Consider the following 21292-nt stretch of genomic DNA (forward strand, 5'->3'; position numbering starts at 1 on the left):
CACTGACGGTAGAAAATTGTTTTCAAGATCCTCACGCAATTCATCACTGTGGGTCCTGCTTCTTGAGACAGGAGGGAAGGCTATGGTGGAACCCAGAATCAGACTTTTGAGCAATAGCTGTGAACATCTGGACACAGCCTCCAGTGATTTAATGCAAAGGACCTCTCGATCTTTAATGGGAGACATGAGGATTTCAGGAAGCTGCGCTGCCCTGGGAGGATTATAGACAGTTTAGTCTATGCCCAGCCAGCTATTAACCACTTTTGGAAGGAGCCCTGCATTGCTATTTGTGATCGCTGATTTAAATTATATCTGATGGAATCTTAATTAAAAACCAGGCAGTTCATTCTGCAAAAGGTTTTGCAACGTACACCATCAAGACAAACCGTGCAACGCGGGTAAGCATTCTATATCAGAGGCCGTCGATGGGACTTCCATGGCGCGAGTTTCATATTGCTCATGCTAATGGAAGAGGGGCAGGTTCAGAGAGAAACCTGGTTTGTTCTGTCCTTGGCACAGCCACGGCGCTCTTTTATTTACACTTTAACTGTGCGAAGCAGATGGCACAATCCATCCGAAATGAGAACTGGAAATCACACGTGCTGACGTTGTAGAAGGGTGTGGAGGAGGCTGTGGGTTTTCAGATACCCCCCACAGCAGCTTTAGGTTGGGAATTAACACTCCAAGGCAGTGGCAGCAAGTGCATTTTTTCTTTTTTTTTACCCCAGTCAACTCGACTCCAGTTTCTATCCTAGAGGAAAATTCGAAACTGGAGAGGGCTCTGTTTATTTCCTTGGCATTAACGTTAATTACTCCCCTTCCCACACCCCTCCCCATGATGCTGTCCAGTATCTCCGTGGTCGATATGTGGACCACCTTCATCAGCACCACCCGGAAACGGGAGAGGGCCCTTGAGCACCCCCCCAGCCCAGGGTTTTGGGAGGTGGAGTTTGAGAACCCTCATTTTAACAAGTTTCTTTCATCAAGGAGATTCAGACGCGCATTGAAGACGGGGCTGAGTCATGAGTTAACAAGCTCCATCTCCGGTGTCAGCCCCCAGGCAGGGCCTGTTAGGAACCTGTGAGCTCCCCGATCGATGCCTGTGGATTCTGCGTATTGAACTGGCCACGTCGATGGCACTTACAGCTGCCTGCTGAGATCTCACGCCGTTCGCCCTCAAAGCCCACTGCACGGTGCTTGTGGGGAAATCTAATCCTTCATCAGTAAACCGCAGGCAGGCTCTTCACATCCTGGTTCCTCCTCCGCCTCCGTGCTATGTATTTCCCTGCCAAACTGAAGCCCCATAGTCTAAGGAGAGAAGTGGTCCAGGGACCATTTTTGGCACTGTAGCCTTTTCTTTTTAATTTTATTTTTTATTGAAGTATAATTGATTTACAATGTTGTTTTAGTTTCAAGTGTACAGCACAGTAATTCAGTTATATATATATATGTCTGTGTATATATATATATGTGTATATATATATATATATCCCTTTTCATATTCTTTTCCATTGTAGGTTATCACAAGCTATTGAATAGGGTTCCCCGTGCTGTGCAGTAGGACCTGTTGTTTATTTATCTTATATATATAGTAGTTTGTATCTGCAAATCCCAAACTCCTAATTTATCCCTCCCCTGCCTGTTCCTCTTTGGTACCCGTAATTTGTTTTCCGTGTCTGTGAGTCTGGTTTTGGTTTGTAAATAGAATTGGTATCATTTTTTGGATTCCACGTATAAGTGATACCGTGTCCTATTTGTCTGCCTCTGTCTGGCTTACTTCCCTTGGTATGATCATATGTGGGTCAATCCCATGTAGGCTTAATTTTTTTTTTAATTGCTTCGTACTCTTTCTCCTGTGAGGGTGAATTGTTTAGAGTGCTGTCCTCTGAGAGAGGACCCAAAAGGGGACAGGAGTTCAAATAAACACGCAACTGCATCAGGACTTAACTCCACAGCTCTGCCTGCTTCAGCACAGTGCAAGTTGGAAGGCACACTGACTAAAATTATCCCGCATTCCACAACAAAGGGCTCACTTGGACGCGATTGCTGTTGAGAGGACAACAGACGTTTTTGTGGAGAATAATCCTGCACACGTAGTTACGTGGGGAGCAGAGCTAAGGTTTATGGACGGACTCAGCATGTGTTCCGTACCCAAGTGTGTCGTCCTGTAATGCACAGGCTGGGAGATTACAAGCTACGTTTCCCAGGTTACCTTGCAGCTTGGTTTGGGGGTGTGACGTAGGTTCACCCATCCCAGGCATTCTCTTGAGGTCTGCGTCAGGAACTGAGGCAGGTGGGGGAGAAAAACGGTCATGCCACGGAGGTCCGGCAGGTGAAGTGGGGCTCTGGGTTAAGTTACAGAGGCAGACGCCTGGTCCCCGGCTGCAGCAAAGCCAGCAGTGCCAGGGAGAAGGGCTGTTTTTCTCTTGCCATTTTCGTCTGGGAGGCCTTCGTGAGCTCTAACGAGTGATTTGCAAGCCTGTGTTTTGTATTCATTCCTTTCTACATGAAACAGCTAGGGTGGTGCCTGTTATCCGCAACTGAGCCCAACAGACACAGTCATTCAAAATCAAAATCACAAGGATGTGGGCTCATGGGTACGGGATGGAGGCGGGAGGTACAATGGATAATAATCATTTCTTGCCTCACTCTTATATTTTTAAACAACTGTTCGAATTTCCAGTGCTCACACACGAGTTAAATGGAGAGTCACTGCCGGGAAGTAGAAGAAAAAACATTTACAGCGAGATCTATTCGTTATCCTCCTCCAAGTCTTTGAGTCGTCGCAGCTATGACAAGAGAGGATGTTCTTTGATTTGGAAATGTGATTTTCAGTATCCAAAGGGGTGTCGTTTCTTAGAGGAAAGGATATCACAGAATCTTCTGCAGAGAAACACGATCATTATTTCAGTCTCCCAGCAGGAAGTTAGCTGCTGATACCAGCATACCAAGCCAGGAGGCACAGTGGGGAACTTCGCTGTGTAAAAGGCGATACACCTGGTGGGAGGAAAGGATGCCTTTCTGTTTCCTTCTAGGATATTTGATTGCCATCCAGGTGGACCACCAGGATGCTCCAACTTCACACTTCATTTGCTCATGTAAACACAGCTTATAGCGTCCAACTGAGTGCACTTCTGGGCAGCCTGGTGTTACACTGACATCTGCACTGATAGCACGATTGTCCGCTAGACCACCTCTCATCTTCTCAAAGGATTTACATCCCTTCTGCTGGTCTGTTTCCTTGAGACTTGGTCCGAAACAATTTATGCAGAATTTAACAACCAATAACCAGTGAACCCTATTCATAAAATCAGATAAGATTATTGGTTTCTATTTCAGTGACGTTTGCTGCTGGAGACATGTGAGGTCGTTAACACAGCAGCTTTCACAGAAGTGGACAGGGTAGCTTTAAAATCTGTAATAGAGTGGGACCGAAAATAGAATTGGGGAAAAAAAAGGTACGACGCATAGTCAGCCTTTGTCATTCAGTAGATGCTCAGTAGGAGAAAAAAAATCCTAGCCATTGCATTTGGTTGAATTCCACCAGAGGTGTTTAAACTTTGATTTTTCTGATTAGTGTTTTGCTTAATGGAAAAACAGCTGTGCCTTCTTCGGTTATGTCTGGATATAATGCAATTTGATGTAATGGCAACGTACAGGAATAAATTGGTTGTTCCATCCATCTGAATGACAGCTGGTTTTTGTAGTGCCAGTTAAAAGTGCGTAATTACCTGTTTCCCAGGGGTGTTGATGGATATCTGATTTAGGGTGAGTGTAACCTATGCTTCAGTTTTCTGCTCCCAGCACACTTGTAACGTACGTGGGGTAAGAATTATGTAATTGCCAATTCATTATTTGATCATAGTACTGATTCATTTAATAGGCTTACTTTGTAAAAAAAAAAAAAAAAAACTATGAGCCATTTGAATGTAGGCTTAATGAAATCCTGTTATGAACTGGGGGTGAATGACTCATTTTTTTGATGATGAATGCATGGTTTTAGGCCATCAGTGTGTGTCAATGTTTATTGAAGCGAATGTTTACTCGGAGGAAATCTATTAAGCTGAAAGGATGAATTTTCCTTAAGAAATGTATTATTGGCGTTTGCCTTTTTTTTTTTTTTTTTTCATGGAATCCTAGAACGAAACATGAACATGGATTCCTTGCTGTCTATTTTGCAGACGAGGGAAACTCAGACACAAGGAAGATGTTATGATTAAAGCTATTTAATACTCAGGAGTGAATCCAAGGTCTCCTAGATTGTAAGTCAAATCATCTTCGATGCAGAAAGTTTGATAACCATAGCCTTCCACTGTTGGACATCTGTCTGTGATTTCCTTTGCACCTTGGGGTCTCTTGAATTCCTGCCTTTCTAGCAAACGTAGGATGTTTGTTTCCACCACATGCAACTCAGCCTGCTATGGTGGAGATAACTCTGGAAGTAATGCAACTCATTGATTTGGCTGAGTGAATTTTTAATGCAATTTAATGTTAAATTTAATTTTTAATTTTTAATGCATGGGTCCCAGGGTATGAGGAGTTCCAGCAGACACTTGGGGCTCCTAGGGTTTCCTCTGAATTCCTACAACCTGATTTGGCTGATGCATTAAGTGGACTGCCCTTCCCAACGTCCCAAATGGGATTTACCCCCGTCCCCGGTGTACGGGATACAGTGGGACTCACCCTTCATCTTCCTGTTGAGTATGTTTTGTCCCAAAAGGGCTGTTGAGGCTTGTTGTGATTGACACACTTGTGCATCTTGATTCTGTGCCTGTAGGCTCTTGGCTTTGTGCGTTTTTATGGGTTGACCTGTGTCCCCATCCTGGTCCTCCCCGAATTCAAACGTTGAATTTCTAAACACCCACCCCAGTACCTCTGAGTGTGACTTGACTTGGAGGAAGGATGTTTACAGAGGCAATCCAGTTAAAACGAGGTCATTAGGATGGGTTCTAACCCAATAGGACTGGTGTCCTTCTATACAGGGGACATTTGAACACATTCACGGGCATACGTACAGAAGACTACGTGGAGACAGAGGGAGAAGACCGCAGAGGGAACTAACCTCGCTGACACCTCGATTTCACACTTCCAGCCTCCAAAACTGAGACAATAAATCTGTGTTGTGTTGAGCCGCCCAATTTGTGGGTCTTTGTTATGGTGGCCCTTGGGAATGAATACATGCGTGCAGAGCCATTTCAATGCAAAGGTTACAAAATCTTAGACACCCATGAGGGCTGAGTGCAAGCTGGCCCTAGGTCAGTTATCACATCCCACGTTGTGTGGAAATTTCCGGGGGTTGCAGTGCAAGTCCCGCATCCAGGGACACTGGTTAGTCCGGAACAAACGAGGACGCCTGGTCACTCTCAGTGGGCACCTGAACATCCAGAGGGCTTCCCTCTGGTGTTCGCTCGACTGTCTCCCTGGGTTGGTTCCCAAGTCCTTGAGAGTAGCCTGTCAAAATGACGTGTGGCAGATGCGGCCTTGGGAGGAATATGGCTTAGTGACAAGGACAGGTCTTGGGAGTACCTGGCATCCTTTGGGGGTGACTCAAAAGAGGTGACGGGAAGACATTCTGTTTCAAAATACATTCCCCATGGCCCTGCCAAAATCCAAAGTGCCTCTGCGCTTTTGATTTTTAATGGATTTTCCGTCTCACAGTCTGTTTTAGCTCGGATTCCCTAGAAGCAAAGCCTGACTTAAGGGGTCACGGGTGAGTGATTTATTGATGGCGTGCTGTGAGGGGAAGCTTCCCAGGAAACGAGGGGAGCTGCAGGAGCAGGGAGAGAAGGTGGACAGGGCTCTGAGGGCCGCTGAAGTCATCTCAGCAGGACCCCACGGGGAGCTGTGCGGTGGCCACACCTATGGTGGATGGCCCCACCTCGTCCCATGGGGCTGGCCCCTTGGACGCCACGGTGGTTTTGAAACACAGCACTGACACTCTGAATCCCTTCCCATCCAGGAGTGGATCTGCACCCTCCCCACCCATATCGGCAGAACGTGACTGCTTCAACCAGTGGAATGTGGTGGAGGTGACAGTATATGACTTTAAAAAACGTGATACTTGTAGTCGGATACACACAACATAAAATTTGCCATCTGAACAGTCTTTCAGTGTACGGTTCGGTGGCGTTAAGTACGTTCGTATTGTTGTACAGCCGTCACCGCCGTACGTCTACCGACCTCTTTTCCTCTTGCAAACCTGGAACTCCATATCCATTTCAGCAACAGCTCCGCATTCCCCCATCCCCAAGTCCCTGTCACCCACCATTCTCCTTTCTGACTCTATGCATCTGACTGCTCTCAGTGCCTCAGACAAGTGGAATCGTAACAGTGTTCTTTATTTTTGTGGCTGGCTTATTTCACTTAGCACAGTGTCCCCAAGGTTCATCATATTGTCGCCTGCTTCAGATTTTTCTTTTTACGGCTGAGTAATACTCTATTGCATGGATAGCCCACATTTTGCTCATCCATCAGTGCAGCCTTGGATTGCTTCCAACTTTGGGCAGTTATGAACACAGATATGCAAATATCCCTTCACAGCCGTGCTTTCATTTCCTTTGGGTTTATACCCAGAAGTGGGATTGCTGAATCATACAGTGGTTCTAGTCTTAAGTTTTTTGAGGAACCAGCCTACCGTTTTCCATAGCAGGTGCACCATTTTACATTCCCACTAGTAAAGCACTTACTTTCCAATCATTCTGTGCCCTCGCCAACGCTTGTTATTTTCTGTTTTGTTTGTTTTCTTTCTTTTTAATAGTAGCTATCCTAAATGGCTGTGAAGTATTGTCTCACTGTGGTTTTGATTTGCGTTTCCCCAGTGATCTGTGATGTTGACTATCATTTTATGTGCTTGTTGGATACTGTGTGACCTCTGAGGCTACATCATAAAAGGCCATAGAGCCCCTCCCTGCTGTGCCAGCACACTCAGTCCTGGAGCCTTGATTCACTGTGTGAGACGCCCAGCTGCCCCGAGGCAGCGACGCTGTCAGCAAGCCCGCCGTCACGAAGGGGCCACGTACAGGTGCTCCCATCAGCAGTTCCATCTGAGCCCCACCTTGGACTCTTCTCAGCCCAGGCACCAGCACTGGGGGCGGAGAATGCTCTAGGAATTCCTGTCCCCAGTTCTTCTGGTCACTGCCAGGTACGTGAGTCTTCCAGCTGAGATCTCAGACATCGTGAAACAGGACAACGCTCTGCTCACTGTGCCAAGTCCAAATTCCCAACCCACACAGTGCATGAGCCTAATAAAGTGCTTTTTGTTTTGTGTCCCCAACTCTGGGGTGGTTTGCTCTGCAGGAGCAGATAACTGGAACTCACTCACATCACTCGTTGCTTCGAGCCACCCTGGGGAGGACTGTAACCCCCCAGGTAGTTCCCGTTTGGCTGAGAGCAGTTGGTGTAGCTTCGAGTTGCTAGCAGCCAGTCTGCGTAAGTGGGGAGTGGGTACCCCAAAGGGTAACGTGGCAAAGAGCACCCCGGGATGGGCCACCAGCGGTGTCCACCGTGGAGCACCTTACAGTTCATCTTCCCAGGGTTAGCAATGAGCGTTTTGCCGGGCACTTAGTAGTGTCAGGTTGAAAACAGATATAGGAAAAATGAGCGAGGATTAAGACAAAGGGGGGAAAGGAAGCGTGAGTGAGAGGCTAAGTCCATAATTGTTCCATTTCTCAGTTTTCCCCAGAACTAGCCTGCTGGCTCCTCATTTAAAGGCATACGAGGAGAGCTAAATCAGTAGTTAGAGAATTGCTAGAAAAAGACTATTTTTGCAGATGGCACAGACGTTCGCAGAGGTATTCTTAAGCATAGAAAGATGCCAGAAGAAATGAAGTAGGCTTCCTATTTAGAGCAAGTTAATAGGAACAGAAGCACTTTCTAGAGGCCTAAGAAAAGACTTTTGAGTAGAGAGCCACAAAGCGAACTTTAAAACAAATCCAAACGCTAATCGGAATCTCTTCTGGATTATGGGAGAGACAGCCATTCATATTCCGACCATAAACGTTCTCTCTAAAAGCCTGTGGTCTACTGTTAATATATTTGGGCCTTTAGACCTGTTCACTAAGGTCTAACTCTGAATGTGGAGCACAGGGTGCCCTTTTTCAGGCCCCTTAACTTGGAGATCTTGAAAAATGTCACCACTTCTAAGAGGGCCTTCCTGACCGTGTATCCTACCCAGAATAGCTCCCCAGGTTCCCTGCATCAAGTTGTGTACAGTCCACTTGTCTCTTACTTCTCTTGGACATTAAGTTATTTATGTGTTGCCCACCTCCATCTCCATCACCAATACGACCGCAATGACTTTCACCACCACCTCCACCTCCACCGCCAAAACCATCACAGTGACCATCACCACCACCTCCCCCTCCACCACCAAAACCATCACAGTGACCATCACCACCACCTCCCCTTCCACCACCAAAACCATCACAGTGACCGTCACCACCACCTCCCCTTCCACCACCAAAACCTTCACAGTGACCGTCACCACCACCTCCCCCTCCACCACCTCCACCTCTGTAAACAACATGTCCACCTTTACCTTCATCTCCATTCCCTCCAGCACCACGGCCATGTGGCACAGTGACCCAGATCTCATCCTCAGAGGACTTCTTAGAGCTCTAGCAGTCAGAAAAAGTAAAACCTGGTGGGGCTATTCAGGACAGGAAAGAATCTTGCAACATTACCACTGCCCTCCTGAGAGTAATGAAAAGAATCTGGAAACACACAGACTGTGGGTACCCACCCAACTTCCTCTGGCTGAAATCCTTGTCCATCCTCTAACATGACCCCAGACCCACCCACTGGGGCCCAAAGGACTTCTGTTCATCATCCAGCTCAAAATTTCATTTACAGAGAACATTTGGTGTTCTCTCTCTCTCTCCTCCACCGTCCACCCCTTCTCATTCTGTGGCACTTAATTCCTCTTTACTGTGGTGTGAGTTCCATGTAGCTGAAGCTCTCACTCACCTTATTAACTGCTATGTCCCCCCCGTTCCAAGAATGGTGCCCACCCAGAGAAGGCTCTCACACATTCCTGTCAAAAGAATTGAATGACTCAGTGACATATTCTTCTCCTTGGCCCTGGACTGGAACCTCCCTGGTCCTCATTGTCTCTGTTGCAGTCCGTCTACTCATTCTGCAAATGGAGGCACAGCTCGCACATGCACTCCTTGGTGAGAGTTACAAGGAGACTCCATCCTCCAAAGACAAATCACAGAACGGCCCCTTCCTTGGGACGCGGCAGGTCAACATGGGCTCTGTTCATCCTGCCCTCCCCACCTTGTCGATCCACACTTTTGAGCCCTTTCACAGAAAATAGCGTACCCAACTCTGTCAGCATCTCTGGAGCTAAGTAAGTATGTGTGGAGTGAATGAATTTTCCTTCTTTGATATTTAAAATACACTTTTGCAAGGGTGCTACCCTTAGAGCACACTAAATTTAGGAAAAAACAACTTTTAGGAATATTTGAATTTAATGTTTAAAACTTATTAATCATGTGCTGTCTCACATCCCGTGGTGCAGTGTCACTAGCATGAAAAAGCAAAAATGAAAATGTTAACTAAGAAAAATGAACTTTCTTTCCCATCACCGTGGGTACTGGTTTTGAAAGCACATTTCACTTTCCCTTTGACTTCTAGTTACTAATTTACCTCTACCTCACCAAAGGGAAAAAAAAATGGTAGGTTTTTTTGAGCTAAATCAACTTAATTGCTTAGATGTGTATCTATTTTTACTTGTGAGGTATGTGTAAATTTGTTCCATTCTTTGCATATCTGCCATGATAGAAGTATCTGAAGGAATTCCCAATTGAATAGCAATTAATCCTTTTGCCTAGAAGAAAAGTTACACTCTTAGTTAAAATTCAATGACCCGCTCACATAATTTTAAAACGGAATGAGCTTTTCTGATAGTGGAAGCTGTGGCGAAGAGATTGCTAATGGTAAGAACATTTAGCGTTGAGTATGTCATTCTGTTCCCCCCCAAACAACACATTTACCAAGTGAATGAAACTGTTATAATGCTTCTTGGCATCTCTTCTTCCATATGTCTTATGGGAAGAATCATCCTGTCCTCTGACACATTGGCTGGTCTCTGAATGAGAATGTATACAGAGATGGTGGGGAGTATTTTAACGGGAAGGTTGAAAATAGTAGTATACGTTTGGTTGTCTTCAACAGAAAGTCAGCTACTTATTTTTAAACTAAAAGTTTTTAGACTTGTAAGAAATCATGTTCGTTGACGACAGCAGCTGTAGAACGATGATGAGAATGAAAAATAAATAGTAAGTGATAGTTCCCAGTTGATTAAAAGCATTCCTATGCTCTGGAAGAAAACATTTCCTGCTTTAGATGGACATTTTGCTTCAGAACTTACGGTCTCCAAACACACTAACAGTAGCAATAAAAGAGAATTACAATGCAAAGAGGCTGAGGTAGTGAACATAATGTCCCCTTCACAAACATCTATGGCTGCCTCCCCAGGACTTGTGAGCATCTTACCTCATACAGCAAAGAGGGAGTTAAGGTTTCAGGTAGCATTGAGGTTCCTCGTCAGCTAACCTGAAGATGGGGGAGTGTCTTGGATTATCCATGTGGGCCCAATGGAATCGAGGAAGTCCTTATAAAGTGAAGAAGAGGAGGGCAGAAACATCCAAGTGAGGTGATCTGAGAATAGCTCCACCAGCATTGCTGTCTTTGACGATGGAAGGGGGCTGGGAGCCAACAATGGCAGGCAGACTCTAGGAGCTGGAAAAAGACAGGAAGTAGATTCGCCCCTCCTCCGGCCAGAGCCCCCAGAATTCAGGAGTCCTTGCTGACGCTTGGATTTTGGCCCATTTCGAACTTCTCTCCTGCAGACCTGCAATACAGTAAATTTATGTTGTTTTTCAGCTACTAAATGTGTGCTAATTTGTTAGAGCAGGCCTAGGAAGCCAGGGCAGGCTCCTACTTCCATGAGGGGAACAGAGGACAAATGTCTCATGAGTGGGAGATAGGACCATTTCTTGGCAAGGGTTATATTGTGTTGGGGATGGGTGGTTCCACAAAGGCGGGGCAGGACACAGACCGACTTGTCCTTCTCCCAGGGATTAAAGTATCTTCTTGCTCCTAAGCGTCCTCCCTCAGCCTTTTCACTTCATTTAAGCTCAGGTGTCCAGAATGTCCCAAACCTCAGTTCCTTCACCACAATACGGTGAGTCACAAATATGAATGCCACTGGAGAACACCTGCCTTATTGCACTGGGGGTAGGTGAGGTGTGTGGCACATAAAAAAAAAAAAAAAAAAGAGTTTACAGCCTGAGACCCATCTATGGAAGATATTCCCTTCTCTATCCTGAACCCCATCAACCACTGTCAACTCCACCATTCACCATGATCCCCCACAAGGTGAGCTACCTTTGTGCTATAATCCAGTATGACAGCCACTCTCACCACACGGCTGTTGGCACTTAAAATGTGTCGAGTCCCAAAGGCTTAATTTCTAAAATACACAAACAGCTCATTCAGCTCAATAAAAAAAAAAAAGAAAGAAAACCAAACAAACAACCCAGTCAAGAAATGGGCAGAAGACCAAAATAGCATTTCTCCAAAGAAGGCATACAGATGGCCAACAGGCACATGAGAAGATGCTCAACATCACTAATTATCAGAGAGATGCAAATCAAAACTACAATGAGGTATCACCTCACACCAGTCAGAATGGCCATCATTCAAAAGTCCACAAATGACAAATGCTGGAGAGGCTGTGGAGAAAAGGGAACCCTCCTACACTGCTGGTGGGAATGCAGTTTGGTGCAGCCACTGTGGAAAACAGTATGGAGATTCCTCTATGGAGAAGACTAGGAATAGACTTACCATATGACCCAGGAATCCCACACCTGGGCATATATCCAGAAGGAACCCTACTTCAAAAAGACACCTGCACCCCAGTGTTCATAGCAGCACTATTTACAATAGCCAAGACATGGAAACAGCCTAAATGTCCATCAACAGATGACTGGATAAAGAAGAGGTGGTATATTTATACAATGGAATACTATTCAGCCATAAAAAAGAATGAAGTAATGTCATTTGCAGCAACATGGATGGACCTAGAGATGATCATACTAAGTGAAGTCAGTCAGACAGAGAAAAAAATACCATATGATGTCACTTATATGAGTAATCTAAAAAATGACACAAGTGAACTTATTTACAAAACAGAAACAGACTCACAGACAGAAAACAAACTTATGGCTACCAAAGGGGAAAGGCAGAGGAGGGATAAATTAGAAGTTTGAGATTTACACATACACACTACTATATATAAAACATAAACAGCAAGGTCCTACTGTACAGCACAGGGAACTCTATTCAGTATCCTGTAATAACCTGTAATGGAAAAGAATCTGGAAAAAGACTGTATGTGTGTGTGTGTATATATATATAACTGAATCACTATGCTGTACACCTGAAACTAACACAACATTGTAAATCAACTATATTTCAATTTAAAAAAATAGAGATATGTTCTAAGCGCAAAACACATCAGATTTCAATTACTCAGTACAAAGGAGAAGATGTAAAGAATCTCAATAACTTCTAAAATATTTACATATTGAAAGGGACCATATTTGGGGTATATTGGTTTGTATAAAATGTGGTATAAAATGTGGCTTCTTCACCTGTTCTCTCATCGACTTGGCCTTTCTGAATTCGGAGGAGGAGGATGGAGGGTGTAGTGGGCGGTTCTCGGCAGGCTGGCAGCTTCTCCTTCAGGCTCCTTCTCAGCTGGGGGTTGGGTGGATGAAGTCAGAGGTCAAACGCTCCAGTCTCCCATCCTGGGGTGGGGGATCATGTTCCCAAAATCACACCTTCCCTCTGGTGGACTTACTCCACGGCAACTGTGCAAAATGGCAAAATTTCAGACTACACATGGTTTCTGAAATTGTGGCAGGTGAACATTTCAAATATCATAATTTTGATTTTTTGTAGTAGATCAGGTAACCTCGAAGACACGCAGCACTGGGTAATGTTAAGCGTTGCTCTGTTAACAGTATGGGATTTGTTTAGAAGACATTTTGGGGAAAAGGTCAGGGTGAGAAAAACGAGCCCTACACACCGTGAAAAATCCCACTTTAATAAAAGAATTACAGACCCTCTCCGCTCTTTTTAGCGTTTCTAATTTTGTGCACGTCTTGCTTTTTATGACATGGGACTATATCAGGGAATGGTAAAGTCACCAGGACAGAGACAGCCTGGGGAACCTAGACCCCCAAGACCCCTGGGGGCAGATCAAAGACTCGGCTCCTCCAGAGGGACGTAAATTATGCACCAGCTTCAAGAGAAGTGAAGCTGTTACCTGATGAAACTTTCATCAGATCTCTCTATACTAAAGTCAATAGAGATGAGATTTTCAAGGCTTTTATCCCGTTGGAAAATGTCTGCATTTGCAAATACGGCTGCCAGGGTTCAGATCAGCTGTGTTTCTCTCTGTGTGTAAAAGCCCAGGAAAGCTGTTTGGACAGACAGCAATAAGGATGCCCACGTGCTGTCCCTGCTTCCTTTCATTTAGTGTCACTACACCACTGTTTACTCGTCTTCCTCTCTGGAGGGCTGGGCATTCTGTGACAATAGACTGCACGCCATTGAAATAATAATATTGAAGTTGCGTTGATAAACTGACTAATGTAGGTTCCTAGATCTTAGCTGAAGCAGAAGCATTTCATTAGGAGAAAGGACAGGAGAGCGGCAAGAACGTGGGCTTGAAAACAAACCGCCTGGGTCCCAAGCTGATTACTCAATGCTGGGATCCAAGCCAGGCTCAACTTTGAGCTGATTGCTCAGTGCTGGGCCTCAGTTCCTTGATTTGCAAAAAGGGATTCATGAGCTCGTCCACCTGCACAGGCGAAGAGAGGATTATGTTAACACGTGTTAATGTGTCCCAACGCCACAGCGTGAACTTCAGTTCAACCCCCAGTGCTGACCGCCGGGATCAGCGCAGACTCCACAAGTAAAGGCCCCCCAAAAGACTGTCCTTACTTCAGACACCAGCCGCACTATGTGGGTCCCCAGGCCACCTGCCCTTTGGACCAATTAGCTGTAACTTCAGGGGTTCCCAGGAAATCCACATTTCACTAGAATGACTCAGAGATCTCAGTGAACTGCCATACTTAGAAAGGATGCACTGGGGGTGAGGTCCGGGCAGGAGCCCAGAGCTTCTGAGCCCTCTCCCCATGGATTCAGAGCACCCACCCTCCCAGCACGTCAACGTGTTCACGAGCCAGGAGGCCCCTCTGAGCATGAGTGTCCAGAATTCTTCCTGGGGTTTCATTGGGTAGGGACCGCTGAATGATCGGCTGCAAGACTGAGCCCACTCTCCATCCCCTTCTTGCCCCTGGGGGTGAAGCAGGTACAAGTCTTCACCTCTAACAATGTAGCTTGTGTTTCTGCTGACCAGCCCCCTTCCGGAAGCCATGTAGGGGCCCCACCCCGAGTCATCTCATGAACATAACAAAGAGAGGCCAGGCACTCGGGAAATTCCGAGGATTTTCCACAGAACTTGGGACAAAGACCAGACTAATCCTTTATGTCTCCTGTGTGTCAAGTATCGACGGTAAAGGCTGGCACAGGGTCAGTGCTGATTAAGTGGCAACCAAGGTTAGAGCAGAAAGGGGGAAGTTATCAAGTGACATTTTGTGTCTCATTTTAAAGTCTCCTTAATTTGAAACGTGTTCAGGTGCATTTAAGTGTCTGCGTTTCCACTGTCCTCTCCCCTCAGAAGAAATTCCAGGAGAGCAACTTTATCAGCTTTCTGTGCACATCCAGATTTTTGCTTCCCATAGACTCCTCCAGGTCACCACCTTGTTTTCTGTTTGTTCTATTCCCCCCTTCTTTGGGGAACATTTTTATTCTTCATTCTCTCTACTTAAAAATATTTCCTATGCCCCACAGTAAATGATTGGCGATTTTTTTTTAATAGAAAATGTGAACCAATGCTTGCTGAAGCCTCACAGATTTTAACCTTTTGCTTTCATTCTAAGTAGATCTGTGTGGAATGAACATGCACGTTTTATCATTTAATATGTCTTCATCTATAATAGCAGCCAGCTGAACATCATCTTAATTTCCTAGTGAACAGCCACAGTTTCCTTCCTAAGATCGTTCACTACGAGGTGCAAGCAAATTTTAATTTAATTTGAATATATGTGTTCATGCCCCAACATCTGACTTCTTAATTGGCTTATTTGGATCAAAGTGTCAGGATTCAGGTAAAAAATCAAAACTGAAACAAGAAAATAGGGCCCATGGTGGACATAAATAACCTCTAGTCTGTTTCATGAAACCACCGACCCATCCTTTCTGAGTTACTCCATTTCCCAGAGAGGTCTATAATCTATAGATTCAGAGAGGTGCTATGTTCTCTATTTAGACACAAGAGTGTGATTATTTTGGAGGGTTTATCCCATGATCAGATTTGAACTGTGGAATTTTGAAAATCACTGGTCTGCATTGCCAGTGTGTGGTGATCATTCATATATGAGGGCAGGTGAAGAGGAGGATGGTCAGTTGGCAATATTAATTCAAGACCAGCGCCACCTAATAGGTCAACAGAACAGGCTTGTGCGAAGTGCCATGCATTGACCATTACTCTTTTGCGTGTGTGTTTGCTTAGTGTCTGGATTTCAGAGCTGGAAGTGGTCAGGGATTATCACTGAGCCTTCAGGGGAGCTTGGTGGGAGAGACAGAGAAGGAGATGTTGCATGAGAAAGGGTGGTGTTTCAGGAAGGGCTCTCCAGAGAAGCTGAACCAAGAGGGGATATATACAAGAGATTTATTATAAGGAATTGGCTCATGAGATTATGGAGGCTGAAAAGTCCCGTGATCTGTCATCTGCAAGATGGAGACTCAGGAGAACCAGCAGTGTGGTTCTAGTCCGAGTCTGAAGGACCGAGCCCCAGGAGAATCAATGGTGTGGTTCTAGCCCGAGTCTGAAGGACCGAGCCCCAGGAGAATCAGTGGTGTGGTTCTAGCCCGAGTCTGAAGGACCGAGCCCCAGGAGAATCAATGGTGCGGTTCTGGCCCGAGTCTGAAGGACCGAGCCCCAGGAGAATCAATGGTGTGGTTCTAGCCCGAGTCTGATGACCGAGCCCCAGGAGAATCAATGGTGCAGTTCTAGTCCAAGTCTGAAGGACCGAGCCCCAGGAGAATCAATGGTGCGGTTCTGGCCCGAGTCTGAAGGACCGAGCCCCAGGAGAATCAATGGTGCGGTTCTGGCCCGAGTCTGAAGGACCGAGCCCCAGGAGAATCAATGGTGCGGTTCTGGCCCGAGTCTGAAGGACCGAGCCCCAGGAGAATCAATGGTGCGGTTCTGGCCCGAGTCTGAAGGACCGAGCCCCAGGAGAATCAATGGTGCGGTTCTGGCCCGAGTCTGAAGGACCGAGCCCCAGGAGAATCAATGGTGCGGTTCTGGCCCGAGTCTGAAGGACCGAGCCCCAGGAGAATCAATGGTGCGGTTCTGGCCCGAGTCTGAAGGACCGAGCCCCAGGAGAATCAATGGTGCGGTTCTGGCCCGAGTCTGAAGGACCGAGCCCCAGGAGAATCAATGGTGCGGTTCTGGCCCGAATCTGAAGGACCGAGCCCCAGGAGAATCAATGGTGTGGTTCTAGTCTGAGTCTGAAGGACCAAAGGGCAGAGGAAGACCCACGTCTAAGCTCAAACGGTCAGGCAGGCTGATATCCCTCTTTGTTTTTGCTTTGGTTTGGATTTGGTTCACTCCGTGTCTTCAGCTGATTATATGAGGTCCACTCACACAAGAGTGGGCAATTTGCTTCACTCAGTCTATTGAGTCAAATATGAACCTCATCCAGAAAGATCTTCACTGACACATGCAGAATAAGATTTGACGAAATATCTAGGCACCCCGTAGCTCAGTCAGTTGACACATAAAATTACGCATCAGTGGTGGAGAGGTGTCCATCCCTTCTTTAAGCATAGCAACTTTTCTTTTCCTATTGTACCTTTCAGATCTTCTTAATTTCTACAGAGTCTGGATGCAAATAAAAGACATCACCCTTCAATATTTGGAAATCGGTCGAGTGTGTGCTGTTACCTGACCTGAAAACCACAGGGCTTCCCAGAAGCCCTTGTTAATGTATGCACTTCCCCCTACCCCTTAACCTATCCCTGTCCCCAAATGCAAGCCACATTGCTCATAAATTTATTTTTTATTCTAAGTTATAAATATCTTATACCTTATATCTTGGAAGGTCAAGAGCTGCATTTTCCATGGCCGGTGCTGAGAGCATTAGTCCTGATTGATAGAGGCTTCTTGCAGGAAGATTCCTGAGACTAAATGAAACTCAGAGATGTTCTAATGCCTACACACATCCTGCTGCATTAGCATATTGGAAGATATACAAATCAAGAAATCTTGGAGATCAGAAACTGGTTGCAGCTTATTTAATTCAAAAATTGTCAGGCTTACCGGATCACAGTGCCTTTTTTTCCCCTTCTTCCTAGCATATCTATTAATGTCTTACAGAATTGTTCCCCTAACAATGTTTTGGAAAATGCTGCTGGTCCAATTGTCCTGGCAACCCAGATGTTTGCACTGACGATAGAGCAAGACTTTCAACTCAAGGCTCAGTCTCTGTCATGGGAGAGTGTAGTACACAGTGCTGCGCATCTTGGAAAGTGGAGGCTACCATTTCTGGGAATGCATTGGGTGAAATCCAATGAAGAATAAAGTTGAAGAGCATAAGCAAATTTGCAAATTCAGCTCTCCAGTTTACAATTACAGAATTGGTGCCTTGGTATTACGTTGCGAGAACTAGTCATTGAAATGAATGTCTTAGAAATGACTAGCCCTGGATTGAAAATGAAGATTTCACTTTTCAGGACCCCCAAGGAAAAAACACTACATGAATAATCTTTGTAATCTGAGATGGTCAGTGATATGCAGTTCCACAATTCTAGCAGATTTTTTTTTCTCTTTTGCTCTGATTCTAAGTGATTTGAGATTTGGGGTCCTAATTCCGTTAAACCATTTATACATTACAAGTGCACTGGGCTGAAAAGTTGTCTATGTGTCAGTGTTAAAAAGAACTCTTTGTGAAAGTAGGATGGTCTTTATTTAATCTACACTTTAGAAGATTAAAAACTAAAGGAAGCAAAATATTATTTTGTCATGAAAGAGAATGAAGTACTGATACATGGTACCACATGGATGAGCCTCGAAAACATTATGCTATGTAAGAGGAGCCAGACGCAAAAGGACACGTATGGTGCAGTCCATTTGTGTGAAGTGTGCAGAACAGGCAACTACAGAGATGGAAGGCAGATTGTTGTTTGCCAGGGACCGGAGGGAGGAGGGGATGGGGGTGACTACGGTGGACTACGGGGTTCCCTGCTGTGGGGATAGCCATGTTCTGGAACTGGATGCTGATGGTGGTTGCACAACATTGTGAATGCATTACGTGCCATGGAATTAACTTTATATTTTAAAATGGTTAATTTTATGTTGTATGAATTTAACCTCAATTTAAAAAAAAAAAACCTGAAGAACAAAATATGATGAGACTTGCAAGACCCCTTATGTTTCATTTACGACCAGTGACTCTGGACCTGGGAGCTAGGGGAGAAATTTTTAACGCGAGGCTGAGAATCCCAATGAGTTGTCATAATGGGTGTGTCTCCCAGACAATTGAAGATACTCATTTCTTTAAAAAGATAGAAATTGTCCCCTTTGTCTTCTCTCTCTGAATAAAATATAAGCTTAACGAGTGGTTTTGAGGGGGATGTTGCAATAACTTAGTGACGTTGTTGTGCAAACTGAATTCTTCTTCGGCTGCAAATCGACTCTGAGGAAGAGGGGGATCACTGAGCTGGACGCGGGTCCAGTTCCCAGTGGGTCCTACGCCCACGGGCTGTGGCTTATCTGTCAAGGAAATGATGCTTCCTCCTGCCTGGAAATCCCACCAGGAGCATCGGCAGCTGCAGCCGAGGAAGGGACCCGGGACCGTCAGGCAGATGCAGCTCTGTGATGTTCCTTTTGCTCGTTGCATTCTAACTTGTGGGCTGGGTGGGTGAACTCTGTTCTGCTGCCAGTGCTGGGGTACCCACGGGGACGCCCCGGTGGGACACCTGAGCCTAAGTGGATTCCATGCTTTGTGTCCTCTTTTCCCCATCTCTCCTGCAGCCACGCAGGGTGGGTCCTCCCAAAGTCAGCCAAGCCAAGCCTGTCGTTCAGATACAGCACAAAGATGCAGAGGCACACATTGCTGTCCTCTGCTGTGTGCTCTCCGCAGCTGTCTGCAGCGAGGAAAACACCAGAAGCTTAATTTGACAGACGGAAGTGGAGACGTTGGCACGTCCCTTAACGGACGCCCCAGCTCCGTCCTTCCACACAGAATGGCCCACAAATGCCCACCTAGCAGTTGGCAGCCATCAAGATGGCTTAGAATTTAGGGCGCTGTGGACTCAGGGAGGGTCCCTGGGGACGATATGCCCTCGGTCCATCATTCCATGGGGGAGGGAACTGGCAACTTGGCCGAAGTGTTTTGCAGCTTAGGAAAGAGCTGAACTGTGTGTCCCTGACTCTTAAGTTTGGACTTGACGGCGCCACGGGTGATACCCACGTAACTTCACGTCCCCCAGTGCCCGTGGGACGGTTGTCATCCGATATCCTCGTTGTGGTCTTGTGGCCCCACCGTAGAAGGTCTGTACGTAGGGTTTATTGTTGTGTGTTACCTGGAACAGGCTCCAGAATTCTCCATAATTCTAGTGACTCTGAAATAACATTTCAAAATAATGGAATTAATGGGGTTTATTTTAAATGCTTAGCATCCTCTTTGTCTCTCATTCTCTCTCTCCGCGTTTCTCTCCCTCCCTCCCTCAAGGAAACTCAGTAAAATGCTGCCCACACTTTATTTTCGCAATGACAAAGTGCCACCTGCAATCCGTACATCATTACCAACACGTCTGCAGTCTTTGGTAATGAGATTCTGAACAGAAGAAATGAAGGATCATGCCTAATTGCTTTCACTTCTCTGGAGATGCTCGGAGAACATTTTAACATCTGGTATTGTATCATAGCTTGAAAGGCGATTGAGTTTTCTGAGAGCAGCTCTTTCCTGATTTTGCAAATTCTTCTCCCTCTTCAGAGATGCTTCAGAATTCAAGAAAGGAAATGATCATCTTTTCACGTGAACGGGGTGGGTTTTTTTGGGTTTTTTTTTTTTTTTTTTTTTTTTTTGGCAGTGGGTATACGTTCTAGGAAATATCTTGCCTCAAAGAATGGTAACTTTCCAGGGGAAGAGATTTTTAACATAAATATCTATCTATCTTTATGATTACAAAGCCCACACGAAAGTTAGAAGCCTGGAATATTTTTATTAAAAATGAATTTTTCAAAACATTCCATTGATTTTTTCCCCCTTTATCTTTTCCCTAAAGAGGCCACAGTGTTTCTGTCAGATGAATAATCATGTGGCTTTTTATTTTATTTTTCTGTCTAATATATCATGTATGCATTGGGTTGTTGGGTTAACCTCAGATTAATTTTTTTATACACATCTCCAGAGGCTGAATGTGATCTCAGCTACTTCACTTTAACGGCCGTGTTTGGTAATAGCAAACATACAGGGCAATACATCTTTGCGGAGGCCCTAAAGAATACTTCTAATTTTTCTCTCCTTCAGGGATCATGAGCAAATACATTATGAGACTCCAAAGGATTAGGCTGTAAATCTAGAATAATGTTGTTTATAAGGTAAATTCCTAACAGCCGTCTTCCCATTTATTTCTCCTACTCACGTGGGCCTCCCGCTCGTAGGTGCCGCCTGCCTGGTTTGAGATCACAGGTAATTTATCATCTAGATTAATTAAATACTTCGATCCTGTGGTTTTCTTTAGGATCGGTGACAAATTGGTGTTGGCCTGAATTTCAATTTTCAGTTTAAAGACAGTCATCCTTTACCCTGGGACGCTGTCTGTAACAGCTGCCACCAGCAAGCCCAACCTTGTATGTTATCAGTCCCTTTATTTGAAATGAATGTAGCAATAGCGAAGGTCCGTGGCCAACCGGATATTGAGTTCCAGAACAATGGACTCGCGCTTCCCTCGTCTGTCCGGGGGCTCTGAGCAGAGCACAATGACCACTGAGTGTTCTAAAAGGTCTCATTGAAATTTAAATTGCCTGGTGAAGCTGGGGCCTGAAACGCTTTCTTTTTAGAACCCAACCTCCCCCTATTATTTAAGCTGTATTTTACCTCTTCTAGGACCACAGCAGCATGCCTGCAGAATGTACTCTTGATTC

General features: G+C 45.4%; 1 protein-coding gene across 3 annotated transcripts in view; it reads left to right on the plus strand.

Moving 5' to 3' along the window:
• The window catches only part of LOC105086568 (pseudouridine-5'-phosphatase), a 498657-nt gene that overhangs the window by 170409 nt on the left and 306956 nt on the right, over nt 1-21292 (plus strand). The window lies entirely within an intron of this gene.

This window comes from Camelus dromedarius, chromosome Y (genome assembly GCF_036321535.1).
Source record: "Camelus dromedarius isolate mCamDro1 chromosome Y, mCamDro1.pat, whole genome shotgun sequence".
Lineage (NCBI taxonomy): Eukaryota > Metazoa > Chordata > Mammalia > Artiodactyla > Camelidae > Camelus > Camelus dromedarius.